Source organism: Carassius gibelio, chromosome A8 (assembly GCF_023724105.1).
Source record: "Carassius gibelio isolate Cgi1373 ecotype wild population from Czech Republic chromosome A8, carGib1.2-hapl.c, whole genome shotgun sequence".
Taxonomy (NCBI): domain Eukaryota; kingdom Metazoa; phylum Chordata; class Actinopteri; order Cypriniformes; family Cyprinidae; genus Carassius; species Carassius gibelio.
In genome coordinates, this window is record NC_068378.1 from 15,103,861 (window position 1) to 15,120,045 (window position 16,185).

At 38.8% G+C, this 16,185-nt stretch overlaps 1 long non-coding RNA gene across 1 annotated transcript; it reads right to left on the minus strand.

Annotated features, from left to right (window-relative positions):
- Nucleotides 1-2,238: 2,238 nt before the first annotated feature.
- Nucleotides 2,239-16,164, minus strand: LOC128018561 (uncharacterized). The gene is made up of 2 exons (XR_008184911.1): nucleotides 13,978-16,164; nucleotides 2,239-2,848 (listed from the first exon to the last, which is right to left on the minus strand). It is a non-coding gene; the product is annotated as an uncharacterized LOC128018561 (long non-coding RNA).
- Nucleotides 16,165-16,185: the final 21 nt, after the last annotated feature.

Sequence of the window (16,185 nt, forward strand, 5' to 3'; positions counted from 1 at the left end):
ATCACCATCACAAAAGAAGGTGGGAGAATGGGGGGGGGGTGAATTAATGTATTACTGGATAATTTGATCAAGAGCAGCTTAACTTATCGAATAAATCTTCCTCCTCTGTGTGAGGAAGACTGTGGTATGGTATGTGTTCATTTCTCACACCACAAACACAGCTGATACAAAAATCACTAAACCCACAAACATCAGTTTCAAAGAAAGTCTGCTAAACAACTTTCATTCAGTACAGTACTGTATATTGTTATTGTATACTTATTATTATGTGTGATTTACCTGGTTGTCTTTTATAATTAATTGCCAGCATGATGATTGCACCACACTCAGCGATTTCTTAAGAAGTTTAGTTTGACATTTCGTTTGATGTTTTGAAAGGGAACCTGTAGAACAGTGAGAAACCGATCAGTAAAGGAGGAAAAGGGTGTTGTTTTGAAGAGTGTATTTCACAACGTCGTCCTATAGTGCAGGAGGATCTTAGTTGCTCAACACTTCCAACTTCCTTCTCCATCTGTGCATGCAAGTGTGCTTGTGTGTGTAACGTTCAACTGCCTTAAATACTCTCTGTAATACAATTGTTTTAGTCTAAAACAACCATGTACATCTGAATACGTTTAAGAAACCAAGAGCTAACAAAAACATACACCATTTGAATTGGTTGAATGAGATCTCTGAGTACCTTATTTATTTTTCTTGAGGTTTGCTTTATTAGGATGACCCCCACCCCCCAAGAGCTTTGACACAATTCCAACACTGATCTCAGTGATATCTCCCTGCTGTCATAAATGAAAACATAGGCTACTTCCACCCAATTTATCTATATTTGAAGTAAGCTAAAGTTTCATCATTCAGTGTCTATGACAATGATTCATGTAGGCTGCATATCATAGACTTTATGTCATCATAAAGAAACGACTCATGAACATTGATTGTACTTTACTTTTTATGGCAAGTGACCCTCATAAAAAATAAAATGCAGACTTTGGAAGTCTCCTATTTATTGTAGTAGTGAAGACAACATCGATTTGCTTTAATAAGCAGTCTGCAAAACTGCGGTTTTCGTGAATAATTAATTGCTTATAGTAATTAAAGTAGTTTAAGATGTTTTCACAAGACTTAGCTATGTGCAGAAAAAATAAAAAGCGTGTTGCGTATTTTCGATCACCTTGGCTTGAGGCAAGTTTGGTTATTTTACGCTTATTTTGTGTTCAGAACAAAGGGGTTGTATGTTTTCGCTAGCTTTGGTGATGCAAGTCGCTTATTTTACTTATTCTGCGGAGGAAAAAGTGTTTATTTTCGCTTACTTCCGTTAGCAAGCCGCTTATTTTACGCTTGTTCTGACCTGGCAGCTCTATTGAGACGCGCGGCTTCGGTTCCAGCTCGCTTTGTTTATTTTCTTTGTGTCCCATGTCTCCTGAGGACCATTGATTGCTAACACAGGAATTTCCAACGTCAGGATTACAAGTTTCTTTTCCCCTTTTACTAGAGAGCAATGCCCCGCCCGCTTCCAGGCAGGATTTACCGTCAATAGTGTTACGTGTGTCACTAAACGAATAGCTGCGTCACGACGCCGGAGCACCTGCTGAAATTAATATGATCCAGCCTACACTGGATTGTCAAACCCTCATCTTAACTAGAAACTATTAAAGACTGCTCATATGGCCTTCAGCTATTGTGTATTGGTTCATTTCTGCTTCTTTAAAATCGCTGTACAGTTTGGACATGAAATCCTAATCATCCCCAAAGCAAATGTTTTCTATTAAATCAAAAAACACATTCAAGCTTCCTCTGCATATTTTTAGCGTGTGGTTGTCCTCTCACTTCCCTTAAATGACCTTTTCCTTGAAAACACATTTTAAAAGAAAAGAATTTCTCTCAGTTAGTCCTCATTGTAAAACAAACGTCTCAGGCCTCTAAAGAAAGTTCTCCACCCATGAAAAGCCAGCTGATACTGTCCCAATATAAAAATGCGATGGTTAAATATTAACAAAACCATTGTTGCGACCAACAAGGCCGACATATCAAAGGTAAACAAGGCCAAAATATCAAAGGTGAACAATCCCTGGCAGACGCATTAATAATCAATGAGTTTCTGACACCATCACAAGTGGTTAACAACTTCTGTTAAGATGGTGTTGCTTAGCATGTAATAAGTGAAACTAGAAAAGGATTTATTTTTAAATGAAAAATTGTCAAAAGACATCGGGTAAACAGCAAGATACTGGAATAGACTGTGGATGAGAGAGTTTAAATCTTTTATTATTTTATCTTATTTTTACACTATTGTGCAGAAGCAACAGGAAGAGAGTGGAAACAGGACTGAGATGTGGCCTATGCGACTCAAACCTGCATTCAAATGAGGCTTATTCAGACTCCAATCATACCATTTACACCTCCAAAGTGTTTATGAAAAGAAGAAATACAAGGTGACTATATAGAATCATTGCGGTCTATTGTTTGGAGTAGCAAAGTAAGTTTTCTGGAGGGGATGAGCTCAGCAGATTGAAAGTGCTGCGATGTACCAATGGCAAAACCTTTCATTCATCCACCACTTCCCTGTTTCTTGACTTTTTTATATCACCATTCTTCTTTTTCTTGGGCTCGAGTGGATGACGCTGGCGGTGAACATCCGGTGGTCCTTGCGGCACGGCTGCCGGGAACTCAGGCGTCCACAATGGCCGTAAGAGGTGGAGCCATGACCCAGCAGGACACTGGCCCAGATTTCGACACTGTTGCACTTCTGCTATTCTGCTTTCTGACGCTTGCGCAGTGGCTCACGACGACCGCCACGACGTTGGGCCGTACCGCTCGCATCATGCAGGACGGGGTTGAGTAATTGACAGCCTTCCTGTTGTTGCAAAATAACAGAATAGAACAGAACACTGATCAGGCCACTTTGACCATCACTATAGCCACAAGTTCAGGTGTCATAATTACCCACTGTAATCATCTTTAACATGCCATAAAACTAGTACTGAACACTAATATCTGAATTAGATGTATATATAACCATGCCAACGCTATTGAGTAGCATTTGTTAACAATTAGAAGTATAGTTTAGCCCAAAATTCTAATCTTCCTCATGTCATGTTCTAATCTAATCTAATCCAAAATTCTAATTTTCATCATGCATAGTTGTCACTCTTTTGGTATCTTTTTGGATGTTTAAAAATGGAAAAACTGAAGTGATTCATAAATATCAATCAATCACAAGCAGGAAAACCATCCCACAGTCACGTGTAAATGTATGAGTGTGTCTAGTTATATATATAATGAGTGCACAAATGACTAGTTATAGTTCTGTTTTCTTTATTCAAAGAATAACATTGCAAAAATAGAAATCGGCAGCAAATGAAACAAAATGTTCACAGTTTTTCTGAGTGAGTGATATTTGCCAACACAAAACCCACCGCCAAGATTACAGGGTGCTGTGGGTGGGTTTCGGTGCATTGTTATATGGTGTTTGTTTAGTCGAAACAACCCACCTATAAATCTGTGTGATGTCCTGGTCCCTAGATATAACTTGGGTGTCTTCTTCAATAAACACTACCATTCCAAAAATTGGGGTCAGAAAGTACATTGCTAGAAAAGTTGTTCTTTTAAACTTTCTATTCACCCAAAAAACTGTTTTCAACTGATAATAATAGTAAGTTTTTCTTGAGCACCAAATCAGTATATTAAGATTTCTGATTTCTGAAGGATCATGTGAAACTGAAGACTGAAGTAATGATGCGGAAAATTCAGCTTTGTCATCGAAGGAATAAATTACATTTGAAAATAAATTAAAATACAAAACATTTGTTTTAAATTGTTACGATATAGAAAAATATTACTGGCTTTTTTACTCTATTTTTCATTCAATAAATGGATTGTCCACCCAGTGAATACCGTAAATCTGGTCTCTTAGAAAAGTCATAGCACTCCTCTAGGTAACATGATTTGAGGTATGATTCATGTTCATGACAGAGGACTTAATACTAAACAATAGCAATAATTATAGAGATATTTGCCTTAATTAGCAATATGTTCGAGTTTTGCACATTTTGATTTGAAATAGTTTGAGACTAAATAACATAAAGCATTCTTTATACCATCATGTGTTTGATTTATTTTTTTCAGGCCTCAGACTTTCTGTAGTCCCAAAAGCCCCACACTATGCAGTGTTTTTGATGAGATCGGTTCCTTGCAATCATGATGTCACTGTATCTTCATCACAAATGCTTATTTCCATCTGCCGTCTCTCCAGCGTGAAAGCTGCATCTGCTCTCTTCACCTCTAAGCTTGAGATAGGCAATCAGTGCGGGCGGCTCCAAATAGGCCACAGTCAGGTTCAGAAGGTACTGATATTGGCTGTGTGTGTGCACATACGTATGAATAACCCCTCTTAAACTCACGTGATGGAATCTAAACTGTCTCACAAGCAAACCGTGGCACTCAACCCACATCACTAAATTGGATCTCTTCCTTCCTGCAGAGATAATGTGAACAAGACAACACAAAAACACAGAAAGCAAGAGGAGAGGGAAAAAAAAACATGCAAGTCAGAATGTAACTGACAAAAGCTCTTGGTAATGTGAGAAAAGTTATGTGCATTTATTGACCAGTGCACCTCCTTGAAGCTGTTATATTAGCAAGGGTCATGTTTACTATTATTTTTGCTCATACTTGAGGCAGTAAGTCTAACTAACATACAATGCTTATGAATAAAACTTTGCAGATTGTTGAAGTGAGGCGTGCTTTAACTTTTCAAAGGGAACTTACAGTTTTCACCTAGACGATAAAATAACTGGGAAAATCACATATTGAAGGACAGATACGAACAATATTTCATGACCAGAATACCATAGAGACTTGGAAGTGGGTTTAGCAACCGCATAGCAACAATTTGGCACTGCAAGAAGTTTTTGGAAATGTAAACACCACACACCATTTCAGAAAATGTTTAAATATGTTTTTAAAGCTTATTTATTTCGACAAATATATATATATATATATATATATATATATATATATATATATATATATATATATATATATATATATATATATATAAATCTATTTGTCGAAATAAAGAAGCTTTAAAAACATATTTAAACATTTATATATATTGACTTAAATGTAAGATTTATGGATCGTATACAAACTGTCCGTTCATACAGTTTTAAGATAAGTGAGCTAACAAGCAAGGATATGAACAATTTTTATCTATTTGATTTTATTTAAATAATCATATTTTAAAAATGCATTTGAATCCGCATACATCTTTTCATTGTGAATAAAATGACATTTAGGCTATTCAATTACAAAGCTATTGTTGATATGTTGATCAGTAATGAGAGACTTCACAAATATTTGATTAAACTTTGGATAAAGGCCACTGAGGACAAAATTGGTAACATATTGGCTTGTTAAGCTCTTGAATAATGAAGAGCCCTCCCTCTTTACAATACCATTTATGCATTTGAACTTTAAAAACTCATAGAAATGATTACACACGTAGTGTCAGGCCTTGACTTTGGGTTATCTCTGTCTCTGACCCTGAGTATACTCGAAAACTTCCTGCAGAGCTACGCAGTATTGTGTTATTATGATACAGCGTGTTGTGAAGAAATGCAGCAGTTTAAAATTCGAGCATAAAAACCCCTGTGATTACTTATATTTAATCTCCCTTTGTCTGAAAGGAGGAAAGACTAATACAACAAAGCTCACTAGACTAATACAACAAACACACTGGTCTCTGCCCTACTGAGCACTCCTGAAACTCCAGACACACCCTTTACAGCCAGACACATGACTCAGAAATTAGCAAGAAGAATATTCTTCAAAGTAGTCAGGACTCTATTGCACAAAAAAACCAACTTGCTGTGCATAAACAGCAATAATATTACATTATTTGTGTACAGTCATTTAAAGCAGGGTGACTTATCATGGGCCAGTGTGAAAGAAAAAGATTAAAGATCCTAAAATTATCTTTAATTTTATTTCCGGATGCTTGATCTGTACTTTAGTCACCTTCTCGCTGAGTTTAAGACAGTTCAGCAGTTATGTGGCATTTTAGTTGATATCGAAGCTCCACAGTCAAGTAAACACCAAAGAGACAAATGAACAGAAACGTTAATTAAAATCAGCTCATTTCCGTCTGAACTTTTAATGAACTTTTTAATTTTGGCTCACAGACGACCCTGATGCAATCTGGGAAAGATCCCTCTATTCCTCCTACACAGAAGGAGGAAACCACAGAACACAAGATGGTTTTATGTTGGACATTTGTGGGATCTCTGTCATGGTCTGTACTGCACCTGAGTGAATATCTGTTTAGTCACATCTTTTCAAAGAAGTTTAGTCATGCAAGTCATGATAAACAACAGAATGGAAATTGTAACAGTGGCAACAAACAGACTCTCAAATACAAAATAAAAGATGTGGTCTAAAAAACACCCAGACAAAAGTGACCCAAGAACCATTTTTGTTGCCCAAAACACAAGACCAGGTTGCTGATGCATGAACAGGGCAGGATCATGGTCCCATAAGGCCATAATGCATTTATAGGAAATACATGTTTTGTGTAAGCTAACATTAGAAAACTAATCATTTAAGTCAGGGGGCACATTTTCTAAATCTGCAGAGGGGCCTCAGGGGCCACTGTGGTCATTTTGCACTATTTGTGCTAAGTATGGTATTAAGGCATATCTAACCGTGCAAAAGGTTTTGGAGGCCCTTGGCAGTTCTTGCTCTGTTCCTAATGCAACTGTTAAGACATTAAATTGCCCCAAATTTAAAAGATACTAATGAGGATAAGCTTAGCTGGAATCCAGCATATACAAATACATACACAATTCATAATTTATACTGCTTCTGTATTTCTGCAAGATGTCAGCAGGCCATTTTTTAATCATGTGAAGAAACAGAGAGTACTTTACTGAAAACATGCTGTTTTGTGCTTTTATGTCCTGTGCATGAAACCCGCAGGGTCAATCATATAAATCATCACCATGACGACTGTGATGTAAAGGTGGTGAACGATAGGACACTTGTTGTGGAAGATGTCAACTTTAAACAGGTCACCGTACAGCATTTATATGGAGAGCTTTTATGCACGTCATTGAGCTTGTGCATGTGTGCGCGCGCGTGTGTACCTTTGCAGGAGGAAGGAAGCGCTAGTCTTAAAGAAGGGGAAGCACCGAGCTTGGCTGTTTATGTAAACTCTGCAGATCTGCTTAAAGGTACAATAATTGAGTGCATGCGCACACAGTGTACACAGCAACAGGAAATGACAGTGCACGCACTCGTTGCCGAGGAAACCAACCTCAAAAAAACAAGCTGCGGTTGAGGGGTGCCCTTATAGACCAACATATAGACCTTAATACACAATGGACAGCAGATTTTTTTTTTCCATTTACTTAAGCATAAACAAGTGCAATAATGGAACCAGAGAGATGGTTTAGCTGGTTTACTCCAGTCATAATGGCAAAAACTTTATGATTGTGAACAAAGTACACAACTCTATTACTTGAGTGAAAGTACAGATACTGCTGGTCAAATATTACTTTATTACAAGTTAATGTTGTAAAGGCAGATTTTAACTTAAGTAAAAGTACTTGCTTTTAAAATGACTTATACCAAAAATAAATTTACTTTTTTATGTCAATGCACTGTTTTATTATTATTGTATGTAAAACTTGTAGTACCGTATGCCTCTGAATCAACTCACAATACATTAGACCTACTGAATACACTGACTAAGTTGCAGTTTCTTTGGAATAAAGAGCTTTCTGAATGTTACAGACTTATAGAAATTAAATTGAAAACACAATTTTATTAAACACCCATCATATGCATCATATGCAGAATGGTCTGTGCAATGAACTCTCCACATAGGCATCAACTAGTGATACAGACAAGCAAACACACATATGTATTGGATCCTCTCACAATATGAAGCCCTTTCACAATATCCAGCAAAGTGAAGAACAGCCTGTCACTGTCAAAGTCTATCAAGAGAAGACTTCACAAGAACAAATACAGAGGCCTGATTTGACATGGCCAAAAAAAAAAAAAGCCTCCATGTTGGCGTCTCACCAACAACAGTTGCAACGACTTACCTCACTCACGGAGGAAATGGTGAGGACACTACAAGCCCTTCATATCACAACACTTGAGCCAAACATTCCACCAGCTGGGCCGTCTCAAACAATTCCAAGTCCCATTCTCTAATCTACCAGCCCTGGTCTGGCATTTCCCGGGAAATTCAACGGTTCACCGGAGAAATGTAAGGGATTTCTGTTACAATGTTCCATGTTTTTTAATCACCAACCTCAATTATATCCCACAGAAGATATACGTATTTCATTTGTGTACTCACTATTGACTGGACAAGCTTTGGATTGGACCATTGATCATTTGATTACTTCCTGAAACGTTTCCGTGAGGTGTTCAAGCATTCAGCAGAATGAGAGGAACCTGGAGAGCAATTAATCGCTCTACCACAGGGACTAACACAGCTTGCCTTGCCATCTCTCCATCCGCATTGACAATCTGATGCGAGCACGAAGTGCCCCTCGCAACCTTCCTGTGCACCCTCGAACAATCACAGTTTCCGCCAAGTCAGAACCAATACAGATTGGTTTCACTCACCTCACTGATGAAGAAAGAGAGAGGAGGATTCACATTCATCTTTGCCTCTACTGTGGCTTGTCCGCCCATCTGAGAGCTTCCAGCCCTACTCATCCTACCTCTCGGGGCTTCTCTTCGGTAAGTTCCAATCTCAAATCTACAAACTGCCTAGAAGTTCCAGTAACCCTTAAATGTAATGAAAGATTTACTAATACTGTAGCACTGATAGATTCAGGGGCTGTGGGAAATTCTTCATACTGAAACCATTGGTCTATTCATCATTGAATCTCCTAAGAATCCCATCATCTTGGGTCTGCCCTGGCTAGAGAGACACAATCCTTGGATTTCATGGATGACCAAACAAATTCTTCAGTGGTCTGATTCCTGCCAACATAACGGTCTACTTACCACTCAATATCATCCTTCTTCACGAACAATCTAATCTACAGCGAACTCAACAGTGCCAGGATTACCAGCTGAGCATAATGACCTCACCAAATCTTTCAGTAAGACCAAAGCCTCAAAACTGCCTCCTCACTGACCCAGTGACTGTGCCATCGACATGATTCCAGGAGAAAGAGGTAGAATTTTCCCTCTGTCACAACCAGAATATTAAGCAATGAAGACATACATAGAGGAGGAACTATCTAAGGAATTATTAGACCATCCACCTCTACAACGCTGCTTGGGCTTTGCTAATTTCTACAGACGGTTCGTGACTTCAGCACCATCGCAGCACCTCTCACCTCCATGATAAAAGGAAACAGACATTGTCTGCTCTGGTCTTTGTCTGCTACCATGCCATTCCAACATCTGAAGGCACGTTTCACCACTGCACCCATTCTTCACCCAGACCCAGAATTAGAGAACACCGGGATTGGTGCCATACTCTCTCAGCGACAAGGTAGTCCTCTCAAACTCTTCCATTGTGCCTTCTATTCTGGTAAACTCAACTCTGCAGAGCAAAATTATGATGTGGGAGCTCGGGAACCTCTAGCCATGAAGGCAGCCCTAGAAGAATGGCATCAATGGTTGGAGAGAGCCAAACTTCCCTTTGTTATTCTAACTGATCTCCGCAACCTTGAGTACCTTAGATCAGCCAAACGACTTAAACCAATGACAGACAAGATGGTCTCTGTTTTTCACTCGTTTCAATTTCAAACTAACCTACTATCCAAGCTCAAAGAATGTCAAGGCAGATGCTCTCTCTAGGCAGTTCAAATATTTATGATTCCTCCATCCAATGAACCCATAATTCCCTCTAACCTCATTCTCGCTCCTATCCAGTGGGATATCATGACTGAAATCACAGAGGCACAGATCAGTGAGAACTCTCCACCAGAATGTCCTCTTGAATGCACCTATGTTCCGCTCAGTATCCGTCAACGTGTGTAATGGGTCAATAACTGGGCATCCAGTTATAACAGCCAACATTCAGCTTTTTTCCAACAAATTCTGGTGGTCCACTCTCCAATCAGATACCATTGCCTTTGCTTGTCAGTGTACCATTTGTAACATCTCCAAATCATCTCACCAGTGCACAAAAGGCCTACTTCAGCCACTTCCAGTTCCCCAATGACCATGGTCTCACATAGCCATAGACTTTGTCACGGACCTCCCCAACTCAAGGAACTACACTACCATTCTGACGCTAATCTATAATTTCTCCAAGGCATGTCACCTAATACCTTTAAGTAAACTCCCCACAGCCTTTGAAACAGCAGAGGTACTCACGGTACAAGTCCTCTGCTTTTATGGTCTCCCTGAGGACATTGTCTCAGATCGTGGTCCTCAGTTCACTTCCCGGGTGTGGTCTGCATTCTGTAGAAACCTCAACATCAACGTTAGTCTTATCTCCGATCAGTAGAATGGAAAGGTAGAGAGATTGAACCAGGAACTTAAATGCTTCTTGCGTTCCTACTTCCATCACAATCAGAATGACTAGAGTCGTTTCCTTCTATGGGCTGAATACGCAAAGAATTCTCTCTGCAAACCATCCAACCACATTACTTATGCCATTTCAATGTGTACTCTGATTCCAACCACCCCTGCTTCCGTGGTCCGTGGAACGTCCGTGGAACCTTCAGAACTCTCTGCCATTAACGACTGGTTTCAAAGAAGTGAGGAAACTTGGAATACTGCTCCTGTGCATCTTCAACATGCCATCCGCAGAATAAAGGAACAAGCTGATCATCACAGAAGGCTAAGCCCTGCTTAAACCCCTGGACAATGGGTCTTGCACTCCACCAAGGATCTTTGCCTTCGACTCCCATGCCGGAAACTAAGTCCCAGGTACGTGGGTCCATTCAAAATCATTAGACAGATTACACCAGTATCTTATTTGGCTCTCTCCCCTAATTATCGTATTTCATCCACTTTTCATGTTTCTCTGCTTAAGCCCGCTGGTGGTCTGAGAGGAGAGAGGGACCAGGAGGAGGCCATGCACAAGAGTTCCCCTCCCATCACCGTGGACGGCAACGAGGCATACCAGGTACAAAAATCCTGGACTCACAACGCCGGGGCAGGTTACTACAATACCTCATTGACTGGGAGGAGTATGACCCCGAGGAAAGATCTTCGGTCAAAGCACAGGATATCTTGGATCCTTCACTCACAGCTGAATTCCATAGACCTCACCCTCACAAACCAGCTCCCTGCTCCCGTGGAAGACCTTGGCGTTGAATACCTCCTCGCTTCAGGAGCCCCTTGCAGGGAGGTGGCTCTGTCACAAATCAGGCTTCTGTGGTTCTCGCTGATTGCCACCGGAGTGAACCCTCTCCTGAGTTCTAACGTTCATGGACTTCCTTTTCTATAATCCCCATGCTTGGGACTTATTGCTAACACAGGTGTTTCCCCTTAGCTCCCCTATATTTAAACTGCTTCGGCACTCTTAACCATTGCAAAGTTTTGTATTGCCCTGGCTACATTTCTGAGTATTTCTTCCTGTTAGTTTTATCTCTTTTGTATGACTCTGGACTGTTTGACATCGTGTGCTTCTCTGCTGTCTGCACCGTGACCATATTGTTGGATTCTATTCACTATTTCCTGCCTCGACCCTCGCTCTGTTACAGTTTGCTCTTCTGGATTGTCTCCGTTACTGACGCCTGTGATTGATTACTGCCTGTTTGATTCTGTGGATCTGCACGCCTCTGAACCTTCCTTACAGATATACTGTCTGCCCAGATTCGGCCAAATGCAGCAAAGTTGATAGGACGGCGCTACATAGTGCAAATGGACAATGACCCAATTCATACAGCAAAAGCAACACAGCAGTTTTTGAAGATAAAAAAGTGGATTATTCTGCAATGGCCAAGTCAATCTCATGATCTCAACCCAACTGACCATGCATTTCACTTGCTGAAGACAAAACTAAAGGCAGAAAGATCCACAGACAATCAACAACTGAAGTCAGCTGCAGTAAAGACCTGGCAAATCATCACAAAGGAGGAAACCCAGACTTTGGTGATGTGCATGTGTTCCAGACTTAAGGCAGTCGTTGCCTGCATAAAATTCTCAATAAAATATATATAAAAAATCAATTTATGATTGTATTCTGTAATTCAGGCAAAAGGAGCCCCAAGTATTGAGTGCTGTACATGCTCATACTTTTCATGTTCATACTTTCCAGTTGGCCAAGATTTCTAAAAATGCTTCCTTTGTAATTGTCTTAAGTAATATTCTAGTTTTCTGAGATACTGAATTTAGGATTTTCTTTAGTTGTCAGTTATAATCATCAAAATTAAAAGAAATAAACATTTGAAATATATCAGTCTGTGTGTAATGAATGAATATAATATACAAGTTTAACTTTTTTTAATGGAATTAGTGAAATAAATCAACTTTTTGATGATATTCTAATTATATGACCAGCACCTGTATATGGACCTAACTGTAATTGTCCATGAAGGCTGGCAGTGGAAAACTCCTTATACTCAGGTATGCATAATTATTAGGCAGGGGTTCTTTTACAGATAGAATTAGCCGAAAAAGAGATTTAACTCATTCTAAAATCTAAAAATTATTCATTGCCCATTAGAAGGGCGATACTAATGCAATACTAGAATTTACAATGACCATTGAATATCAAAATGCTCATTGGGTCAACAGGGTCAGACAAAAAGACACTATTGCGTTGTGTACTTTGCTGCATTACACATCATTCTAAATACTGAGCATTCAAGTCAAAAAGCGTCTTTAGATTTTGCTTCTTATGGTTTAAGTGCAAAACACATTTTGTGAACAGCCTCCTAGAGCCTGTTTTTGTGTTCTGTCGTGCTGCATTTTAATTATAATATTTTTAATATAAACCAGCACTAGACAGGTGTCTGTTGCATTTACGTCTTTTGCTGTGTCTCACTCATGACACAGGGTTTTAAAAGTGCAGTGTTCAAATTCAAAGTAGTTTTTTGTGTGTGTGTGTGTTCCTTTGTACTTATTTTTTTTTGTTTGTTTTCTTCATAAACATGAGCACACTCTAGGTTTTTTCATTCTACTGCCCTGCGTCTTGGGTTTTTAAACACACAAAGAAGAAAATGCTTTCATGTGAATGTCCCCTAAGGTAACATCTTAAATGTCATGTTAGTCTCTACAGAGTCAGTGACACAAATACCATAACAGAAGACTCAGCTTACATTTGAGCTTGATATTAGCATGTCTAATGGCATGATGCTCTATCAGACATAAAAATACATAGCACACTCATGTGATTTTAGAGTATGCTTAAAATAGGCAGCTACTTTGTGGGCCACACAAATAGCATCAAGGGGATCCTTAATTTATAATGAGTTTGATTCTAACATGATGCTAAGCTAACATATTGCTATTCTAATTAACATAAACATACATAGCACACACAGACATAATCGGGAAAACGGTACATTTTTAATTTCACATAAATGTTTTATTGATACTTCTATTGATGCTCACTTGGTTTGAGAATAAACTATTGTCTCGGAAATTTCATTAAAATACAAATAAAATAATTACCTAACTGTCATCTAACAGTGGTTGTTTTGTTTATTAGTTTTTCCAAATTGTATTGTTTACTGTGTTAAAGGTCTATGGACTAAGACCGTTTTGCTTAATCATCTGTGGTTTGACATTGAACAAGACTGAGTCAGAACATCTGAGTAACTTTTTTTTTTCTTTCTGGAGTTTCCTAAACCTATTGCTCCCAGGAAATATTCCCGAAGCAACGGAAATGGGAGGAGAAAGGACAAAAGGAGGTACATACAGGAAAGAGAGATAAAGGTAAAGGAGCAAACAATACCATTTCTCACTTATGTTGTAACACACACACCATGCACATGCACATGCCAAAACTCCCCCTTATCCAAGTAATAATTTTACTCTGTATATACTGACCAAATAGAGTTTCATAGAAGTTGTGTTTGTTTTCAGCATTCTTAAATGCCAGAAATAATAAGCAGCAGCTGCTTGATACCTGAACCCATAAGTGACCCCGAGCCCCAGCAGAAGTTTCGTGTTCGCTGTCTTTTTAAGTGCACTTCCTGTACTAAGCCCCGCCCACCTCAGTGTTTTTCCCAAGTAGTTGGATCAGCCTGTCCTGTCTTGTCTTTTACGTCAATGTACCACGAGTGTTAGGGAGTGCCCTGACTCACACTCACACACATACACACACACTCATTCCTCACTAGTGTGAACTACATGCGTGCACACAAATGCATACTTGAGAACACACTCACTTCTGCTGTAAGTTCAACCCACTTACAGTGTGATTACACACATATGGACAGAGTTAGACTGTCAGACAAGTTTACAAACACTTCAGTCTTTAGCATCTGCGGAGCTTTCTGGAACAATACCATTCATTCCTATGATGACACCTCTCATCCAGTCCAGTCCTTTAAATGATAGTTTCCTGTTGGTTTACACCCAAATTCATTTAAATACAGTCCTTATGAGTGTATACTTCATTTGCAGCATCATTCTGATCATAGGAAATGTAAGCATGTGTGTGTGTTTCAGCATAAGATGAATCAGTCTTATCATAGGATTTACAATGACATTTCATTTCAGCACTTTTTTTCACGTGTGGGCGTTAGAAGAATGGCACACGATTTGACGAAATGTTTTTTTTTTTTCAGTAATACATTTATAGTCTCAAATCCAGCTAATCTGAATTTCTTTTCAACAAGGAAATAAAAAACGGTTAATAACTGCTCCCCGTAGCCTGTAACTTGATTCCAAACTGCTGAATCACCCTGAAAGACAAAGACAGAGAGAGAAAAATGAGTGACACCAGAACAAGTGAACAGTTGAAGGAGGGAAGGACATACTATGATTACGTCATAGTATACTATATATACGTTACGTATAGTTTTTGTCACAGGAAATGGGATGAACAGCTCGGCTGATGTTACATACATCACCTCTGATACAATCTAAGAGTCTGTGTAGGCACATGAAACTGATTTTGGACCTTCTCAGAACAGTTGACAGAGACACAAACCAGTCGCCTCAGACCAGTAGTGTCAGATAAAATGTCATTTAGAGCATTAAACTGAATCCAGTTAAAACTAGCACAAAGTGGTTTTGAAGTGTTCCATATAGGGTACTGTACATACAGTAAGTACAGATGAAAGCATATTTATGGCATTGGAATCAAAAACATTCAAAAAGTCCCTTGTTTATCACAGCAACAGTCCGTGTGAGATCATAAGAGTGCAAATGTGCTCAAAATGATTGATTTGAAGCTGAGGTTTTGCTATTTGGGCAAGTTAGTGCTATAGGAAATGCTTGGATATCAGTTGGACTGTGTTTACACACACTCACATACACGCACACAAGAGAAAATATTACAGCTGAAGACTCCTGTCATGAGCGTCTGACGGACAGATGTGGTTTAAGAAGGCCTGTGGATTTCTAGCTGCTTTTTTGTGAACATGTTAGCATGAAGATGGGTTTCTTTAAATGGAGCACATGTTTGAACAATCAAGGTTATTTGAATATTCGATTCCAATCACACGAGTTCAGACAAGTCATAAAAAAAATAAAAAAAAGCTTTAGTTTGTTTTTGGAAAAAACCCAATTGAAATTAAAGCCAAGAAGTGAGTTACTGATCGCGGAGCGCCCCCTACTGCTCACTTGAAGTACTGCAGTTGTAATTCAGCGGAACACGAAACGAACAAAATGTTTGAAACAAGTTTTCTTGTAAAATTCAGTGAAAAAATGTATTACAAAAATATAACATAAAAAAAGTAACATCAAAATGTAGTTTCGTTTAAAATATTCAAGTATAAATATTTTAAGGAATTTTTAATAAAATGTAATGTTTAGAGATTTAGCCAATTATTTCTAAATGTTCATCTCGCCTTCTTTGCATATGAAAAATACATTTATACTGCTATTATATTTCATAAGTTTTTTTTTTTGCAGAGAGCTAACATTAGACAACTGAAAATACTAGCTGGGATCCTTAGTGTAATTTCAAACTGTAACACCGAGAACCTGGTTCTTCTTTTGGTCTCGGGACAGAGGTTTGGAGGTCCCTGGCTGTCTGGGGCCCCGCCTGTAATCCTGACCTGAATATCAGTGTGATATTTTAAATGT